The sequence below is a fragment of the Corvus moneduloides genome, chromosome 3 (assembly GCF_009650955.1).
Source record: "Corvus moneduloides isolate bCorMon1 chromosome 3, bCorMon1.pri, whole genome shotgun sequence".
Taxonomy (NCBI): Eukaryota; Metazoa; Chordata; class Aves; order Passeriformes; family Corvidae; genus Corvus; species Corvus moneduloides.
The window spans coordinates 42,645,586-42,667,467 of NC_045478.1; the positions used below are offsets into that span (position 1 = coordinate 42,645,586).

The window sequence follows — 21,882 nt, forward strand, 5'->3', positions numbered from 1 at the left end:
AAAGGAACAGCAGGGAGAAAAAAGAAAGTGTACAAATTTTGTACTAAGGGGAAATATTCAAATCCAATTTGAGATTTCATCCTCGACTGTCATTAGCACATATTTGGGACATGGTTCTGCAAGTCCAGACAAGGTAATCTGTAGAAAAGTAGTGCAGCATGCTGCACCTGGGGAAGAATAACCCCCAGGTGCCAGCATAGGCTGGGGGCTGACCTGCTGGAAAGCAGCTCTGCAGAGAAGGACTTGCAGGCTGGTGGACAACCAACCAGTGGGCAGAAACATGCTCAGGGAATTCCGTCTGAATAGGAAGGACATCTGACGTCTGAAGGAGGAAGAACATCTTTACTGTGCAAGTGACTGAGCACTGCAACAGATTGCTTGGAGAGGTTGTGGAGTCTCCCTCATTGGAGATATTCAAGAACTGTCTGGGCACAATCCTGTGCCATGTGCTCTGGGATGACCCTGCTTGGGCAGGCAGGCTGGACCACATGACCCGCTGTGATACCTTCCAACCTCACCCATGCTGTGATTCTGTAAAGTATAGCTTGTTAAATTCTAAGTTGTCTTAATAGCATAACAGCTGGAACAGACTTGAGAGTGGATGTAGTAGTTCCTGGGGTTTCTTCTTGAAGGTGCTTAGCTATTTTTCTGTGAAATTTACGTAAGTACTTTAAGTACAAAGTTGCTGTATTTGATACAGCATTGGCAAAAATGTAGTACATGAAGGAGAAATAGTTTAAAGAGCAACTTGAAAGTTGTTTGTTGTAGGGATTCTGGGGACCAACCTAGACTTATTGCTATGGTCTTGGGGAAAAGTAGCAGGACCAATTTTTTTCCAAATGTACATATATGAAGGAATATAGGGTAAGGATACATATTTGTGGGTATGTGTATGTGTTTGTGTATGGTTGGTTACATTATTTTTCTGTAGAGAGCTCTGATCCCTTTCAATGTCATTGTAATTATATAATAGATAAGTAATTAAGACTTTTTACACTTATGTTCAGTCATTTAATTGCTCTTTTTTTACCTTTTTTTTTTGTGTGTGTGTTCAGGTGACCAAAAATCAGAAGAATTTTCAAATACAGGATTATAATTTGTAGTATAATGGCACTTATTTTTCCTATTGTTATCTGCACTTATTTCTACATTATCAGATGTGGGCACTCCAAGATAATTTTGCAAAATTAATAATTCTAATAAAAATGAAGTAATTCAAGAATATTTTACAAGATAGTTCTTCTTATCTAATTAATAGCTGTATGACCTACAAGTAAAATCTAAAGTAATCTCATGAGTTTCTTGATCAGTGGAGAATACTCTAAATTAAAAAAAATCAGAGGAGCCAATCTGTAATTGCTAAAAAGTTATGAAAGAGAGGGAGTGTTCCAAAGAGGCTATATTGAAAGATCTTCTAAACTTCCTCGAATATTTTATCTATATCTCTAAAATTCATAAAATTGTGAGCAAACAAAAGAGTGCAACTGAAGCAAATGACAGATTTTCTTAGAAGAACTTAAGGAAAATAAGAATATGAAATGGAGTTTGTTTCATTTTTGGTTGGGTTTTTTGGGGGGGTTTTGTCCCTTCAGCTGTGCAATTAAAAGAGAGTTGGCAGCAGATGAAGGAGTTTGAGTCCCAACATTGGGACATGACAAAGTGCAAGAGCAATGCAAAGTGGTCAATGACTCCATGTCCTGGTGGACATTGGTGACAAGTGGTGTCCCTCAGGGGTATGTATTGGGGCCAGTGCTACGGAATGTCTTCATCAGTGACACAGACAATGGGATTGAGTACACCCTCGGCAAGTCTGCAGTTGACACCAAGCTGTGTGGTACTTCTGACGTGCCTGAAGGATGGGATGCCATCCAGAGGGACCTGGACAAACTTGAGGAGTGGGCCCATGGGAATATCATGGGGTTCAATCAGGCCAAGTGCTGCACCTGGGTCGGGGCAGCCCCCAATATCAATACAGGCTGGAGGATGAACAGATCAAGAGGAGCCTTGCCAAGAAGGATTTGGGGGTGCTGGTGGATAAGAGGCTGGACATGAGTTGACAATGTGCACCTGCAGCCCAGACAGCCAATTGTATCCTGGGCTGCATCCAAAGCAGCATGGCCAGCAGGGTGAGGGAGGGGATCCTGCCCCTCCACTCTGGTGAGAACCCACCTGTGTCCAGCTCTGGTGACCTCAGCACAGGAAAGACACAGATCTCTTGAAGCAGGCTCTGAAGGGGGCCACCAAGTTTGATCAGAGGGATGGAGCACGTCTCCTATGAGGAAAGGCTAGGAAAATTTGGTTTGTTCAGTCTGGAAGACTGTCAGGAGACCTTCTACTCCCTTCCACTACTTAAAGGGAGCCTACAAGAAAGATGAGGAGAAATATTTTACAGTGCCTGTTGCAATAGGACAAAGTAAAATGGTTTTAAACTGAGAAGGTAATTTAGACTAGATACAAGGAAGAAGATTTTTAAAATGAGCATGGTGAAACACTAGGGTGAGGGTGATTGCCCAGAGAGATGGTACATGCTCCATCCCTGGAGACATTCAAGGTCCTGTTGGACAGGGCTCTGAGCAACCTGATCTAGTTGAAGGTGTCCCTGTTCATTGCAGGGTGGACTAGATGATCTTTAAGGGTCCTTTCCAAACCAAACAAGTCAATGATTCTGTGATTCAGTCTCATTCTACTGCTTATAGCTTTATTATGCTAATCAATGACAGGAGTTCCTAAATTTAAAACTTTTTTTGACATCCCACATCAAGGGAAGCCATAAAAAGTTCAGTATTGCTATAGCCAGACTACTTCTAGAAATCATTATTCATTTTTCTGTCTGGCTTTGGGAGAGATGACTGCCATACAGACTACGCATGCTATTGTCTCCTGAAAAGTGGAATGTACATGTGATGGAGATGAACCTAAAATTTGCAAGATAGTTCCACACAGGTCTGCGCAGTAATGAAATGCATTAAACTAACAAAAGGTAATCCTCAGCAGGTAATACTAAAAACAGTCGTGAGATCCTGATGTGCTTCAATACTGTGTTAGAGAGACTGGAACAAATGAAAAAACAAAAAAGGCACAAAAAGTGACTTTATGAATAAAGTTGTCATATATGTAAAGAGGAACAAAAAGGACAAAACTGAGGAACTGAGGTCAGTACTATTTTCATTTATCTCTTCTATTTTGACATTTTTGTTAGTGAGCTAGGAAATCAATAAAGACTAATTTCATTGGCAAGGATTAGAGAGTACGTAGGAAGGAACACTCAGGATGTGTATAATTGCTTTCAAGGGCACTTTGAATAAAATATATTTATTATAAAGTAAATGGAATGGTTCTTTTTGTCTAATTGTCTCATATATCAAACATTAATTCTTTGGAATACTCACTATAGAAAATGAAGTTTGCAATATTGGATATACAAAAAGTATTTTGTTTATTTCAGATATTTTTGCACCCTTGTAATAAATGCTTGTCTGGTAACCAAAGCCCTTTCATAGAAATAATAAATCACGTAACTCTGAGAGTACCAATATAATACAGGAACTGTCCTTATAACACCCTGTTAATCAACAATGTTCAAAAATTAAATATATTCCCTGTGCATAATCTGTGATGTAGTTTCTCTGAAAGAAAAATTCATGATTTTGTGCCTTCTATAGGAGATTAACTAACCAGTATCTGGAAAGTTGGAACTGTTAGTTCTGGAGTTAAGAATGTGGTTGCACACTGGATATCCAGCAACAGAAAACAGGCTTTGGCAGGAGGAAAAAAGAGATTCTTCAAAGTTGATGAGGATCCAGATGTACTTTCCAGCAAAGCATCTGGGCCAGCTGACTCTGAGCTATGCAAGACTGATGGGAGGAAATGAGGAGTGATAGAAGTAGGAGACTTCATGCAGTGGGGGCTGGAGGTAACCATTTGCCAACCCAGCCTGTTGCCTAGAGGTTTTCTGCTTGCCTGAGATCTGGATCTGGGACTGTGTTGCCAAAGCTTGTCCAGACCTGTGACTGTTGCCTCCTGCTGTTCTTCCATGTGGGTACCAATGATACTGCTGGAGGCAACCTGGAGAGTATCAAAACTGACTGCAGAGCTCTGGAGGCAATAGTCAGCAATGTGGGGGCCCAGCACTTGTTCTCAATCTTGCAAGGAAAGGGAGGGCTAAGGATATTGCACATCAGGGTTTGGTTATGGAGCTATTGACAGTAACCAAGATTGGGTTTCTATGACTGTGGGACCCTGCTTGAAGATTAACACCTGCTTGGAAGAGATTGGAATCCACCCCCATGAGCAGGCCAATGGTGTGTTTGCCAGCAGAATGTTTGACCTGATAATTAGGGCTTTCAAATCCCTATGTCAACAAAGGCAAGAGTGTTACCACCAGCCCTGTGAGAGAGTGATGGTCATGGCTGACAGCAAAAAGCTTGGCATGATGTAAATGAAAGGGAGCACAAAATCAACAAAACAAGGCTAAAGTGGGGGCATTTCAAGCATTTGTGTGTAAACAAGGAAGTGGCTTATAGAAAAGTGCCATTATTGAAAAAAACAACAACCCAGACCTTTTCTGATAAATCATCGTGGTAGCACACCTCTACGATGGTCTGTACACTAGTGTGGAGAATAAATATGAGGAAAATAAGAGATTTATATGCAGTTTCAGGGATATTATCTTGTTGGGATTATTGAGATGTGGTGGGATGATTGCATGACTGCAGTAGAAGAACAGATGGCCCTGCTCGAGCTGGGGCGTTGGACCAGATGACCTCCAGAAGTCCCTTTCAAGCTCAGAAATTCTGTGATCCTGTAAATTCAGCTAAAGTTAATACAGGTTACATTAAACTCACTATTTCTGATCATATATCCCTAATAGTCTTGGATAACAAACACTGGCGATAAAGGGCATTGTAACGTGTGTTTTATAGTGAAGTAATGCGGTATTAACTTATAGAAGACATGTCTTCTAATGGTTTCCTTTGGAGTAAATAAGCAGAGGAAAACAAGCTCCAGTCTCATGCATACCAAAAGTTTGATGGAATGTATTCCAAGGTGTGTTCGTTCTTTACTTACCATCTTAGCTAAGCATTGCTGAGAGGAGAAGTTCTTCACATCCACTTTGAAAAGACTCCTGTAAAAGCAGTAAGTCTGCTTCAAACTTCTGGTCAGATTTGTTCCAGAAAAAATTAAGTGTGCAGTTTAGTTCCAATGCATATTTTCCATAAAATCAACATTATTTAATCATTGCTATAAATCAGTGTAGCTTGCAATCATGAATAAAAGCATGAGTACTTAATTCATTGTTGACTTCTTTGTTGGTGCCCAGCTGACATAGAAGACAACATGTCTCTCATATGGCTTCAGCCTAGCTGTAGAATAAATTTGTAAAGGCAAAACGTTTGAAGATGAAAGATTTAATCCTACACTTTTAGGTGTGCTGTGTGTAATTGTGAAGGGGCAGACAAGGAAAGAATTCTGGAACATCCATGCTGTGCTGAAAAAATTAAAAAGGAAATTTTGGGAAAACAGAATTATTACCACTTACCGGTGCAATACACCCCCTGCATCACATGACTTGATCACACTTTTGGAGTTGCATAACTTTTCTATTCTTCCTATTCAAAATATTGAATAGAGTATGTATGCTGCCAGGTAGTTGTATTATGTGCTTCTAAAGAATGGTGGAAAAGATAATGTAGAGAAATCTGTATTCTCTTTGCAGTATCAGCACCCTGCTGAGCAAGTACCTCCTCTTATTCTGGAATAGCTGCATTACATTAAGTACAGTGAATGAATTTTCTAATGGAATTTCAACAGAAATCTAACAACCAAATATCTTGGATAATATTTTTTTCCTGTTTAGAAAGGGTTTAAAAATCTAATAATTGTTCTTTAGAGAAGATATTTTTATAATACCGATTAACAGTATTATACAATATAAGCATACTACTTTTGTTGTTTAGTTTGTTAAATTATTGGATATAACCTTATAATTGCCTGAATGTCCCACACTAAATCACGACTTTACTCGAGGAGATGTTTATTTAAAGATATGAAATGATGATTCCTTTAGAGAGGCTACATATTAAAGACACCCATATACCAAACACCTCATTCATTGTGACTTCATTTGAGCTACACACACATTAAAATTAAGCATGTGTTCGCAGTGAGCTGGATAACTAAACAGAAGAGTGTCAGGAAGATGAGATACAGTCAAAATATGTAGAGTTATAGGCATATATTTCCCTGAGTACTGTGTAGATATACAAAACTTCAAATCATTAAATTCAATACAAGCAAGAAATTTTAGAGGTAATGTTGTTTTAGTCTTTGTTGTCTCCAAGTCTTTTTTCTCTTTGGTTTGTCTTGTCATCTTTTTGATCCTTCCTATTTTGTGTTTTGTATTTGCTTACACATAACACTGAGACCGTCAGTGATTACATGGTCAGTCAAATAGCTCTAAACATTGGGATTCTGTAGGTATACTGTCACTTTACAATAACTAAAACAACATATTTTATATGTTACACATTTATTGTGCTATATGATTTAATTATAATGATACCTTTACACCTAGATGTTCTGTCATCAGACTGTCTTTTTTTTTTTTTAAATACGTGGAAGAGACTGAGCTAAGAATTAATCCGACATTTAATTATACACTGAATTATTATCATGACAAGGCTTAAAACCTGTTGTATGGAGTCCAAACAAATTTGGTTAATGCACATCATAATTCTAAACCTGGAACTTGGGCTGAGCAGAGCTTGTAGCACTTATCACTTAATCTCTGTAAAACTTCATAGGTTGCTTATAATAGTGTGTTTAGCATGCTGTCAGGCGTCATTAGTTGATGTCTGCCTCTTGAGACATGCATCTTTGTTACCAATAGTTCTTCAGCTAGGAAAAAACCCAGATATGTTTTTGCAAATTTTAGAATTTATCAATCTGAATGGTGTTGCAACAGAAAAGCAAATGGCACAATTTTTAGGAGCAACCATGGGCTGATATCGAACAATTTTTTTGGGGGAAATTCCATCAGCATACTGCAGTGTTCTCATGAGACTGATGATGTTAAGTCTGCCATTTTTGATGCCCTAAAATCTGCTGCCACCAGAACTTCTTTTCTTAATGTCAAGGTCTGCTTTGGCAGTGAAACAGGGGTCATATTGTGGAGCTGAAGAAAAACAGTTTCAGTGCCAAAAGAAATGAAACAATTGGTGCATAAGGTCAGCTGGTGTTCTTGCCAAGTGCTTCATGGCATTAGACCCTTCTAAATCTTTCTTTAAAAATCTTCCATCAAAAGATTGGAATACATTAATCTTGTCCTTTAGTACTCCACAGAAAGGATGAATAGTCCAGTATTAAATTTGAAAGTAATTTTCTAATGAAAAAGAATCTAAAGCTTTTTTAGAATGGCATTTGTATCTTTGAATAAAGCAATATTCTTTTTATGCTTTCTAACCTGAGCTGATAGCTCTTTCATGGGTTTGTTTTAATTTTTTACAAAAACTTGAGAACTATTTTTTTTGTTGCTAAAATGTCTAATTATGTAGAATGAATAAAATCTCTTCGATTTAAGAGTAAGAGAAATCAAACTGTAGAATACTTCCTTTCCTACCCTTTTATCTAGCAGTTGGTGAAAATGGCAAACAGTAATTCCTATTTACATCCCTAAGATACATTATTTTTGTAGTTGGTGATATATGGCTACTTTTTTTGAGAGAGTTTTTGCAAAACTCTCTATAAATTGGTTTAATGCTCTTTCTGTTTCTTTTGCATGTGACTCAGATTCTAAGACAATACTTAACTAAATTCTTCAATCCTTGTGGGCCTAGTAAGGGTCTTAATCAAATCTGTAACACCATGTTATTTAATTTATTTTTAGGTTGATATTTCTTATCAGTTTCAATGGTAAATTTAGTAAGATTGAAGGTGGAAAATTGGTGACACGTAATTTTATATGTAATTTTATACTTTTTAATACACTCTAGAAATTGTTAGAGAATTGTCTTCGTATCAATATCCTCTAGAACTCTTTCAAGGTCAGATTTATAAAGAAGGTCATCCCAGGGGACTAATAAAACACAGAGTTGATGTATAAAGGGGAAAATACTATTAGCAATATTTTCAGTTGCTTTGATTGCCATTTTATACTGGCAGAATTTACTCAATGGCTTTGCTTTCCTTAGTTATGGGCACAAAACTGAGCCAGAATGAAGCACTCATCTGGAAGCTGGCGATGGATTTTGTTGGCTTGCCCATTTCTTTTGATAAGAAGGGGCTTTTTCCTTAGCATAAGATATGGTTGACCTTGAGTTGTCTGGAATGTTGTTAATGCTGAAGAAATGACTGACAAACAGCAATTATGGAGAAACATGTGGTTGTTGCTATTCTTATGCTCTCATCAGGTATTGTTACACATTTGAGGTCAGACTGTGAGAGGTAACATTGTGGATAAAACAGTGAAAAAGAAACAGCGTTATTTTCAAACTCTTTATTCATGACTTACAGATATTTTCTATATGATTTGCCCTTTCTATCACAGTGACCTCTACAGACATGATGATGAAAAATATTAATAAAAAGATAACAACTAATAGCTGGAATAAGAAGTTATTCACAAACACTAAGCTAAAAGCAGACAAATAATTGCATGAGCCGTTGTTAGCATCACAGGAAGTATAAAGTCAGATGTGGTTTTCAGATTTACGAGTGCAAGGACCCCCTGCTGAAAGCATGTAACAGATGCAGGATTTTCTCAAGGTTAAATGTGATTATAGTGCATGCACACATACAAACTGCAGTCAGAGATTGAATCACAAAATGATGAGATCTTTTCAGAAGGTAGTAAACTATTCTGATTATCCTTTCTACCTGTAAGATATGCTTGCGTTTTAAGTCTTTATACACTATGTTTATTGGGTAACTGCATTTAAGCTGCTATTATGTCATTGAACTTGAAGGTTTATGCACTTCGTTGTATTACCTGCAGAAAAAATTAATTTCATGTAAAGGATCTAGAGTTTTACTTCTGTGTGTCAATGGTCAGAATTATCTTAATTTTTTTTATTTTTTTGTCTGATTCCTTACACATCTGAAATGAAATAATAAAAATCACAAGAACATATTAATGAAACAGAAACTGCTGTAAGAAAATGAAATAGATATGAATAAGTAACATTCTGTGCTTTGTACTGAAAACAGATTAGTTTAAATTTATTGCTAACTGTCAAAATAAGTGACTTCAGAACTCCAAAAGGTGAATTTAAAAAATTCTTTTACTATCTAATATTATAAAGCAATGGTTTAACTCAGATGGAAAATAATGAACTGATTAGATTGCCATAACCAGAGCATCTCTGAAGGTAGTGTCTGCCCTAGTGATTTGTCTTGGTGCAATAAGAAATATTCTATGTGAATTGCCCAACGTTATCCATTTGTCTTTTTCTGGTCCAGGTTTCCATGTAGTTTGATGCACAAAAATAGAATTCCTTTTTGAAGAAATTAAATCAGAAGTCCTGATCCAAATGTGTTCCAGAGTTAACGCTTTTACATTAGACCCCCCCCATTCTATGGTGATTTAAGAGAAAGTATTTGGTAAACACCACCGAAAAATTAGGGTATGCCAAGTGATTGCTGAATTCATTAAATGATGGTGGAACTGAGCGCTTAAGCTGATTCAGTGTGATGCTGCAAAGAGTTAATTTTCAAATTAATATGTTAAAGCAGATTCTGCTGTGTTCTGTACTTAGTCCCAGCTCTGCCTCAGAAAGGACTGAATGCTTCCTCCATTCAGAGTAACACCATATTGTGCTATCCAGAAGTTTTTCACAAGCCTCCACCAAAAGAGTGCTATGCCTTCAAGGCATAACTAGAGCTCACTGGAAAGCTGTTCCTTTAAAAAATGCTCATTGAAAGATGCAGTTTCATTGAAATGGAAATGTACACAGTTTCATGGATTAAAAAGCCAGAAGGGAGGACTGTGATCATCTAGCCTGGCATACTGTACAACAGAGACCTCATGGCTGTCTTAGTTTCTTCCCATTTGAACTAGGTCATGTCTCTCTAAAGATAAAAAACCCCTCTACCTTTCTTTTTAAAAAGCGTACTTCAAGGATGAGTGTCTATCACAATTTTCAATGAGGTACTCATCATTGGTAATTAAGATGTTAATTCTAAGTTTGTCTGTCTTCAGTTTGTAGCCCCTGGGTCTTGTTATGCTTCTGTCTGTGAGACTGAAATGAATTTTGTCTTCCTGTGTATATATTTATAGACTGTAATATAGCTATCCATTATACTAAGGAGGTGAAATTTCTTGATTCTACTTTAGGTCATGTTTTTGAGTACTTTGGTGGTTACATAGTGAATACTTAGCTACTTACTGATGTTATATTTGACTTGTGGATGCAGAAATCGGCTGTGTTATTTGAATACCTAAGTAGTTGATGTAAGTTGTGTCTCCATTCCTGTTTAAGATTCCACTGTTTATACATCCATGTTCATGTTCTTTTTTGAATGAGATTAAGAAAAGTTTGGAGCTATCCAGATGGTCTAAACCTGCAGGGAGTTCTTTGCTTGACAGCTTGGATTGTAAGCTTTTAGGTGTTTGTAGTTTACAGCTCTGTTGTCACCTCTAGTGACACTAAATCATACGTTGTTGCATTCTTCCGTGATGCTAAGTCTTTTTTAGGCTACTTATTCTGGGAGAAGCTTTCTTTTAAAAAATCAGAGACCTACCTCATTTTTTCTTTTCCTAAATGCAGTCTAGGTCTCAGCGTTTGGTTTACTTAAAGCAAATCACAGTTTGGGATGGACTTAACCAAACAGCAGCCTTCAGGAAAAGTGGAAAAAATGAAAAAGAAGGGAGAAGGACTGACTGATGATATATATGATAGTTGTGTTGCCTATCCATTTTGTGTGAGAGTGCACATGCTAGAATGTTTAGCTCAGATGTGGGAGATCTTAGTGCACTTTCTTCCTTTGTGTCAGAAAAGACAAATTTACTTTTCCTACTCTCCATGAGAATACTTTTACTACGTAGACAGAAAGTGATTTTTTCTGTCTGCCAGCATGAATGTGTATTTCATGTAAAGCTGAGTAGAGGCATGAGTTCAGCAGTGTACTTCAGAGTATCTTCTTTCATTTCTTAACTAGAGCAAAGAATCACTGACCTCTCAATGGAACCTCTTGACCACCAAGACAATGATGATGCAATTTTTTTCCAGTTTTGCTAATTACCATTTAAAAAAAAGAATTCCGTATTTCTTGAAAAAAAAAAATCTCACATTTGTGTTTTTTTTCTTTTGGTGAGTAGTGGATATTTAAGAATTTTTCAAAAGGTAGACCTTAATTTTTAGAATATGATTAAATTACTTTTAAACTTATTTTGCGGTACAAATGCACCATCTCTGTGATCTTCATTGTAGCTTATGCCAATATTACAGACAGGCATTGAAGTGAACTTAAAAAATGGATGGCATTTAAAATAAAGTTATTATGTATCATGTGGCAAAATGTTTCTAAAATATTTTCTTTCTAAAAGACAGAATCATATGCCATTTACAAATAGTTTGGTCTTTGCAAAGGAACAGTATTTCCCAAGGAAGAGTGTGACAGCTATGGATATAGGATCAGTAGTATTACAGGCCCATTTTAATTTGTTTAATACTTGCCTAAGTTTAAAAAATGGATGCAAAAATTTTCATGCTGGTGTCTGCCTCAGCAGTTTGTTATGGTCATTACAGCAAAAAAGGCCCAGTCATTTTAAAAAAAAGAAACTAAAAAGGGGGGGGGGGGGGAAGAGAAAAAAAGAGCTATTTTTAATTTAAATACTTTGTGGCTCTTATTTGACATGGGACTAGCTGCTATATCAGGAGTATGACTTGGTTGACCAGTTGCAGAAGTCTCTACCCAAAGCTTCCACTCCTGGTTCTCCCTTCCCCATTGCCTTCTTTCACGATTTATTATCTTTTGAAAAACTGGGGTTTCTGTGCTCAGGGTATGTATAATCAGCAGGGACTTCCTGGAACTTAATTTCTAATACTCTATCATAATCACTGAGCATGCTCTATACTTTCATAGTTTGTAATTGGAAGAGATGGCAACTGAATATATTTCTCCCCTTTGCATCTCCTACATCTAATAAGAGCTTATGCATCCACTGCAGACGTGCAGTTCTCATCAGTTAGCGCTTGGGCCATTCCTACTGAACTGGTTCTGACTCAGAATAAATTTCTTTCTTAGAGCAGTTCTGAGCCAGAATAGCAATGAGGCATCAGCACTGTGATTTGCAATGCAATTTTTTTCAGCTGGGCTGCTGTGAGCCCTGGCCTGGCTGCTGGTGCTTGGATTGGCTTGAGGTTGAAAACAACACGTCTGCTGAGTCTTAAAAGATTGAGAGAAAAACTGAATGGAAACTGGAGGATAAAGTTGAAAGTAATTGTGAAAAAGACTTTTTGGAATGTAGCTTTAGGCTGAGAAGCTGAAACTGAGAGATGAGAACTCCAAGAGTTTAATTTGCCTGCGTATCCACTTAGACAAATCTCCTTTCTGCTTTGCATACACAGTTCCACATTTCTTACATAGCCACTCTAGTTCTTACTCCAAAGACTTCTCACAGTTTTCAGTCTCATTCATAGCCATGTCCAGTCTCACCTTTTGCTAACATCTTAGCAAATTTTCCTCCCTCCTCTCCATGTGGCAGAGGCTTTCTGATCTAGTACAGGTACTAAAATACGAGTGCTTATTTCATTTCTACTTGTGGCTTCTTTTTTCCAGTTTTTCCCAGCTACTCTTAGGCTTCTCCTCATCCTTTGCCTTTTTGTCAGAATTCTCTTTCCAGACTCCTTTTTGTGTCCATCCACTACTTTTTCCATGACCAGACACTCTTGAACTCTGCTCCCTGACAGTTAAGTGAATTCTAGTGCTTACTCCCTGACTGCAATCTGTGCAATTGAGATTAAACATGTAGATCTTAAATACAGGTCTCAGTTACAACTGTATTTAAGCTTTGTTGGCCTGTTGTTTGACATGTAACCTTTGGCTTTCTGTGTTGCTCATTTTTGCTCCGAAGTCTGAATTACTGCATTTTCATGCTGCTCAATGTCTGAGTCTTCATAATCTTAATTATTTTATTTCTAAAATCTTCTAGAGAAATGAGGGAGGAAAGAAAGTGGTTTTATCCATGTAAAATAATCCAGGATATACAAATTGAAAAAAAAGAAACCTTAGAACCTAATTTTTCAGAGTACTTAACATTATATGCTGTATATTAACTTCTATATGCTGAAAGCAGAACTCCTCTGGATTACATTTACAGCTATGTTATCAGCATTTTTGCAAAAGATATTTAAGGAATAAGCTGGAATGGGATATGTGTGGGCACAATTAATGATGCCTCAGAAAGGCTCCGTTTAAGTGCCTTATCAATGTTATTAAGGCATGCAGCAGGAGAACACAATCCAAGTTTTCCAGGGAAGCTATCACTTGTTTTGATCATGATACCTTCTTTCCAATTGTGCAGTTGTTTATTACACAATTTCCAGGTGCTGCAGCAAATGAAATAAAAATTCTACTTACAATCATGGTTTTCTATCAGAGCAGATTCCTTCTGAGCACCAATTGAGCCTGGAGTTTCCTGGGAAAGAATAGTGGATGTTCATGAAATACCATAGTGTTGTTAGTCAAAGGTACAGGGAGGCAGAATTACTTCTGGATTGGTGGATATAAGTCTATTTTGAATGTATGATGTTCAATCGCAACAGCATTGTATTAATTTATCAAGGTAACTCTGGTAGCTGAAGTTGAAATGTTCATCTGTGATAAATAACTACTTCTCTGTTCTTAACATAAACTTTGGATAATATTAAATGCTAAGAGGACTTTAAAAATATGTATAGTGTTACACAGTGCAAATGGATGTAGTTTGGATGTAATTGTTATAAAAAATCAGCTGCTATAGTTTGCTGATAAGCAGGGCTTAGACAATAAACGTTAATTATCTGAGGTTCTTTGACTGACTAGGGCAGCAACAGCATACTTTGACATAAAAAGTGTGTTTACTGACTACCAAACTCTTACAAATGGAAATGCATTTAACTGACATTTGAGACTGTAAACCTGAGCTACTTCTTTCAATATACAAGGTAGGATTTAATAATCAAAATAGAAGTGTCTAGTGCTATTTGAAATGCCCTAGCCTCCAGCTGTCATTCCAGAAGGACTCAGATTTCCTCTAGTCTCATGTCTGCTAGCCCCAGGTCTCAGATACCCTATGTGTCTGAAATATCTATGTTTGAGCCACTGAGTCGAAGTTCTCTATTTCATATGTACATTTTTGATCTAAGTTGTACAGATCTTGGTCTGGGAATCAGAGCTTAGAGATCTCTTGAACTAGGGAGATATTTTTCTTAGAGATTTTTAATTTTCATAGCCCATGGTAGAATTTTGTTTCCCTAGGAATATTTTGATAATTTTTGAGTGAAATTTAGCATCCCTGATTCTATGGATGTATTTGAAGGATTATCTTCTTCTGTTTGTTTTGAATCTTCTGTTACCTATTTTCCCTTATTTTTTCCTACTGCTTCTATTGGAAGAGACAGTAAATATGCTTTTTTTTCACGTTCTTAATGCCAGTTTTAATATATGGTCTTTGGTATGTCCCTATCTCTTTTCTAGGCTAAGGAATCCTGGTCATTCTTTGTATAGAAATTGTGTCAACTTTGATCCATTCTTTGTCCTTTCCTGTACCTTATCCAATTATATTTTATTCTTTTTGTGGTAAAAAGACCACCAGATTTATATACTCTATTTAAATTGGAGCTGTGCTATTTATGTATTCTGTGGCAATAATAATAATCATAATAATTTTTCTCTTTGCTTTTAACTATTATTAAGCATATTCCTCATATTTCCAGAGAGTGATCTAACTCCAAAGGTCTTGCTATTGGAGAGTATATACTTCAGAGTCTGTCACTGTGTATGTAAAGCCAGAATTATTTTTCATTTGGCCTGTGAATTTATATCTGTCTATATTGAATTTTTTTCTGCCTCTTAATTGCCATAGTCAGACGATATTGTGATATTTGAAACAACCATTAGTTTACTATCAAAAGCAAGTAAACTCTGTAGATTTCCAGCCTTCTTTCACATAATTAATGAATTTTTTGAACAGCACAGATTGCAATACAGGTCCCAGGAAGATGCTATGATTTTTACTGTGAAAACTGACAAAGTATTCCTACACAGCTCTCCAACGGACCCACAGCTGGCCAAAACTCAGCTATCCAGACAAGTGTTGTGGTTTGACACTGGCCAAAAGCCAGGCACACACAAAAGCTGCTCACTCACCCTCTCCTGCTACAGCTGGGCAGAGGAGAGAAAATTTAATGAAGGGTTCATGAGTTGGGATAAGGACCAGGAGAAAATACTCCAAGGGCAAAACAGGCTCAATTTAGAGATATTAAGTAAATGTATTACTAACAAAATCAGAGGAAGATAATGAGAAGTAAAAGAAGCCCTTAAAACCACCTTCTCCCCCCCCCCCCCCCCACCCAGCTCCTCCCTCCTTCCCACTAACAGCGCAGGAAGACAGGGAGTGGGGATTTTGGTCAGTTTATCACCTGTGGTTTCTCTTGCTGCTCAGGGAGAAGAGTCCTTCCCCTGCTGCACTGTGGGGTCCTTCCCACAGGAAACTGTTCTCTGTGAATTTCTCTGATGTGGCTCCATCTCACGATCAACAGCCTTCCCAAAACTCTTGCAACATGGATCCATCCCACGGGCAGCAGTACCCCTCAAACTGCTGTTTGTGGGTCTCTCTTCCACGGGGTGCCGTCCTTCAAGGACAGGCTGTTCCAGCCTGGGAGCAGGGCCTCCCTCTCTCTCCATGGGTCTCCCACTGGGCCACAGCCTCCTCCAGGCATCCACCCGCTCCAGCGTGGGCACCTCCCCCACGGGCTGCGGGTGGATCTTTGCATCCCCTGTGGATCCCCATGGACTGCAGGGGTAACAACCTTCTTCACCACAGTCTGCACCACAGCCTGCAGAGGCATCTCGGCTCTGGAACCTGGAGTACCTCCTCCCCCTCCTTCTCCACTGACCTTGGTGCCTGCATGTTGTTTTCTTCTCACAACTTGTCATTCCGACTCAGGCTGGAATTAAAACTGGGCCCCAAACTTTGTTTTGGTTTCTTCTTAAATATGTTATCACAGAGGTGTTACCATCATCTCTAATTGGCCCAGCCTTGGCCAGCAGCATGTCCATCTTGCTGGCCATGGCAGAAGCTTCTAGTAGCTTCTCACAGAAGCCACATCTGTGGCCCCCCACTACCAAGAACCAGGCCATGCAAAACCAACACAACTTGTGTTTGGCAACTCCCCCAAATATGCTAACATATTTAAGAAAGGGCACAAAATACCAGAGGGAGAAAAAACAGTGAAACAGTGAGAGAAACAGTAGAGGCAACAGCAAGAAGGAGGAGGAGATGTTCCAGGTGCTGGAGCGCATATATATATATGTGTAAATAAATATTTTGTCTGACAAAATCTGTATCACTATGGATGATCAAACACAACAGTATTCCAAACATAGCTTCTGATGATCCATCAACAATTTTTCCCTGGTTGTCATGTAGTAGAATCCTCTTTAATATAAATATTTTTAGTAATGCAGCAAATGATACTGTAAGCATTAGATAAGTGCCCAGATCTCCTTTTTTTGTTCTTGTTCTTTCTCCCCCATCCATTTTAATATGTAAGAGTCTGTGAAAATTAAAAATATTTCAAAGTGATTGTAAACATTTTATTATTTATCTAACAGAGGTACAATTGCTAAATTTCTCACAGTAACTTTGAAATATGTGTGCACCAATCAGAAACCACAGAGGGAACAGGGTAAAAAAAAATCACTCAGAAAGACGCTCCTCATTACATTATAATGTCTTTAAACTATGTCACATGTTAGATCTAAACTGCTTGACAGGTCGCCATTTTAAAGACTTTTATGAATATAATCAATGTAATCCTCAATGGTTATATTTCTAATAACCAATTTGCTGACTTCATGTTCTTGTCAGGATAATTTATATATATATACACCATATGTTCTGTGAAATTTTTCTTTGCCCAGGTGAGCATTTAATCTTCCTTTCTCCCTAAAGGAATTATCCACATCCCTGAAATCAGAGGACCCTCCACTTATTTTTCCCGTCTGTCAGACCTTCCAGCCGTAAGACCTCAAGTCATAATGATCATCTTTTCAGCAGAGGGCAGCATATGGCATTCTCAGAGTCCATCAATTCCACTGTTTAATTGGATGTAGAAATCACTGTTGAGCTAAAGCTGATTCTGAAGCCCTTCCAACTCTTCTTGACTTAGGCAAGATTCAGATTTTAGTATCCTTTGTGATTGTATAGAATATTTCTCAGGGGAATGACCTGTAGTAATGAATCTGTTGAATAAAATGAAAGTTGTTTTTTCCTTTTTCTTTAGTGTTACAAGAAAGGAATATTCCTCTGTTTGAAATTTTCTTAGTAATGATAGTAAAGATTACATTGTTCAAATAAATTGAATAGATGCTAAATATTTGCATGTCAGATAATTTTCATCATTGGTAATCTTAAACCCTTGTCTTCATAATAATGGTAAATCTGTTATGGGGAGAAAGGCTTGGCAAACCTTTTGATATTGGGAATCAGACTGCCTAACACTCTGAGCTACTAATTCTGTTATACAATAATTTCAAAAAAAGAAACATTTTATTTTTTAACAAAACTTCTTCCCTTCTATTCTATGTAGACACAGAACATCACGTTTTGTTATGCACATTTTGATTTTTTAATTATATCACATTTTACTCTTTTTCTTTCCTTTTTTAAAGTAATAAAAAATGCTTTCTGATTTACATATGTTCAAAAGTTCTCAAAATGACAGTTCATTCTTTTTGCATGCTGCAAAGGCCTCTCAATAGATTAAGAAGTTAACACAGTTTTTACAATATCACACAATCTCTGTTTTCTGTGAACTACAAAATCATAGAGTAAAGGACCTTTGAAGGTCACTTGTCCAAACCATCTGCAATGAGCAGGCACGTCTTCAATGAGATTAGGTTGCTCGTAGCCATGACCAACCTGGCCTGCAGTGTTTCCATGGGTGGGGCATATACACAGAACTGTATGGAATGACTGATTCTTGTAACCTTGATGGTGGAATAAAATAGGAGAAATGAATGTTTTAAGAATTGCTTCACATGTTTTGTTTGGTAACTCTGGGAGAACGTATTGTTGTATGAGTCATCCTGAATTTGTGTTTTGCTGTTGCTTGAAGTATCTGTTGTTTTTCACAGAAGGGCAGAAAATTTGTAGGTGGACTATCTTTTGAAAAAATTTCTTGCTAGCAAGTGTCTTGGCAGTGACAATGAATGCCCAAAACTCAAATGTAGAAATTGTTTGTTGTTCCATGTACCATAATACCATGAGCATTAACAGGAAAGAGGTATTTTTGAATCGTTTTAAGGGGGAAAAAAAGTATTTGTATATGTAATTTGAAGCTCTTAACTAGTTAATAGGTGCTGCTGAGTTGATTGAGTCTTACTATAGAGGAGACCAAAAATCCGTTGACTTTGCAGAAAGGGAAACATATTCTAAATGCAGGTTGACATTTAAACATGGTTGACATTATAGACAAAACCTTGAAAGAGTCTTGGATTAGCTCACACTGTTTGGAGGGCCAGATAGAGGTTTGTTGGTCTAGCAGCTAAAGGGTTTTGTTCTAAGTGCTTAAGTTGTTAATCTTTGGCTGGGTATTAAGACTGTTGGTCTTCATGAAAATAGGGGTTTTGGATATGATGGGTAACTGTCTTGTGACATTTCATTCTAACCCCTTAGAAGCTTTTGAAGCATTTGACTCAGTCACTTAAGCGTTTTACCACTGTTGACATAATGTGTTTGTACAATTCCATTATGCTTCCTGTTTATTCTGTTTTATTTTTCATATTTATTTAAAACCTTCAAAAATATTTTCGATGTATCAAATGTGTAACATTAATTTGTCTGGACCCATCTTTTTCAATTTTGATTCTTGTTCTTGAAGTAGCATGGTCATGGAGAATCTGTTCTTTCTCCACTTTGATATCCTTGGATATCCGTATGCTTTCCATAGGAATTTTTCCAACCTTATTACTGACTAGCAATAAGGCACACAGAAGTGAGTGTGACAGCCTATATAATTTAGAACACTTAATTTATCTATTATATCATCCACTGAGTGATAGCATAATTTGGGCAATTTTAAGTGTGGCATAACCACCCAGTAAGTGGTTAAACCTCTACAGTGTAGCATGTTTGACATACAGTTTGGCAGCTGGAATTTACTCTCTAAAAAACCCCAAAAGATCCCTTGAAGAACTTCAGCTTGGAATGCTTCTTGAGCACAAACATTGCTTGTGGTACTTCAGTAAAGAAATCTTGGAGCCTTCAACTTATTGTTTCAAAATGTTTGAAATGGTTATGGCTCTGCATACACTGGGAAAATGTTCTTTTAAACCAAGAGTTTTGAGCCATTCTTCATTTTTCCTGACCCTGAGGTTAAATGTATTCTGAAAGTCCTTTGGAACAAGCTGAGGAGGTTATTGAAGTTATGCTGGGGAAAATATTGTCTCAAGACTTCTTTGGAGTTTTCTCTCTATTTCGTCAGAGCAGAGGACAAGTTCTCAATATTGGGTATAAGCTTTCCATTTTCTATACTGGTCCTATCACCATCATAGTTAAATAGTTTTCAGCTATCATTTAAGACTTGCTTAAGGCTATTTCACACTATTTTAACTGTTGAAAATTACTTAAGCGGGGGCCTTGCATCACTTTTGTTTCTGGGAGTGCCCACTCTTGGCAATTAAATAGAACCCTGAAGTAGGATATCTATACAAACCTTATCGAATTTTGAATTCCAGCCTGCATAGCTATGTCACATTTGCTTTAATCCAGAACAGCCACTTCATCTTCGACCTCTCAGCCCTGCTGCTCAAGGGAAACATACAAAATACCTTCAAAAGATAATTCTGGAACTAAAATTCATAACTCTGCTGGGCACTAAAAACCATGGACTCAACAGAGACATTGGTTTTATGGCACATTATATTTTTTGCCACCCTAGAATAACCTTTCCATGCTGCACAGACAATAAATTACTTGTGTCTCTTTTGCTCTCCATCTCTCTGTCCCATAGGAGCAAACAAATGTATTCTTTCCCTTTGTAATATTTCTCTGCCTCATATTTATGAGCTATCTTATCTTTTAGTTAATTCAATTGATTTGATTAAATTAAAACCAGAGCAATTGTTCTCAACTTTTATTTAGTTTGAAAGATTGCTATTTCTACTTCAGGCTGGAAGAAAGTTTTGAATACCTGAAAGCTTGTCATTTTTCCCTCAAATATTTCATTTAGTCAACTAGAAGATAGCAACAGTTATTATAAATGCTACATGTTTGTACTATTAGAACACATGGCTAGAGAAGTACCACTTAATACACATTAACATGATGATTACATACAACTAATTTCTCACATTTGTTTCCAGGAGTTTATAGTAGTTCAGTCTTTCAATAAACAATTTTGCCCATCCAAACTCCTCGGTAGCTATGTTTTTGTATTTTTAATATCTTCTATTTATTATTCTTGTGTTATTATGCATGTGGTTTGTAAAACATTTTAGACTGATCTGTCTGAGGAGCAATGTGTGTTTGTCCTGTTTCTTATTTTCCAACATAAATGGAAGCAACTAAAGGAACAAAATGCACTCGATCACGAATGTCCCTGTTTCCAAGATTAAACACTCTCTACAGAATTTGCTAATTTCTTGGTGCTCAGTGACATCCTCTGAAAAGGTGATAAACTCCAAGCTGTATCATCAGCAACTGAACTCTATTCAGCTTCTAATACAGTCAGTAGTGCTTTGATAAAGCTGAAAATGCTGAAATGCTGACAGTTTCTAAGATAATCCTTTAAATAGTGGTTGCCAGTACCAATATATTTTAAAAACAAAAAAATATCGCTCAGAAAAAAAGGCAATAAAATGATGTGTGCATTATTACATACTCTTCACATCAGAGATTCCTCAGTGAAAAAACCCCAAAATAAATAGCATATGCTGTCTCTGCAGGTCTCAGACATCACAGGAGATTCTTCTGAATACACCCTTATGGTTTAGTGCTTATTCTTAGATGGGAGAAACAATGCCATAAATTCAAATCTTACGTCTGTCTCTGGTTTTATAAAACTTCAGTAAAACAAATGAAAGAAAACAAAGAAGATACAGTATTTGGGCTCATGGCATTATGACATACCATCTGAGTAGACAACACAAATAGCCTGCAGCATAGATCAACTTTATCTGTGGTCTTGTCATGTTTCATAAACTGGAGCAAAACTGGGCTTGGTCAGCATAAGATACAAAGCCTGTAAGAAAACTGTTCATAATTCAGAAAGTGGTGCATGTGGTTCAACTGTTTTGCAGTATTTTTAAAAGATCTGTGGAATGTCTTATTACAATTAAAGGGGATAATTTTGTTCTCTTTTTAGATTTTGCTGGTTTTTTCAACATTTTTGCAAATGCTTCTGGTGGTAATCACTGGTTTTTACTATTAAATATGATTGAACTGTATTTAGCTTCAGTCCCTTTAAGAAATTTATATTCACGTCTGGTTATTTTTCTTTGTGTGACTAGACAGCAGTACTGTCTTTTATTGGTGTGTATGGGCCTACCTAGCAAAATTACAATTCAGAGACATAAGTGTGTATTTTGTAATAACATCAGGAAGCTACTAATTTGTTGTAGGGTTTATTATTTCATATTTAAAATTTAAACTTAAATCTCTGTTGTAACAAACCCAGA

General features: G+C 37.1%; 2 long non-coding RNA genes across 13 annotated transcripts in view; one reads left to right on the forward strand and one right to left on the reverse strand.

Moving 5' to 3' along the window:
- Positions 1-21,882, forward strand: part of LOC116442286 — a 207,622-nt gene that overhangs the window by 15,333 nt on the left and 170,407 nt on the right. The gene's annotated exons all lie outside the window — the stretch shown is intronic.
- LOC116442287 lies at positions 351-18,689 on the reverse strand. Its single transcript, XR_004239490.1, has 3 exons — positions 18,679-18,689; positions 10,019-10,029; positions 351-531 (listed from the first exon to the last, which is right to left on the reverse strand). It is a non-coding gene; the product is annotated as an uncharacterized LOC116442287 (long non-coding RNA).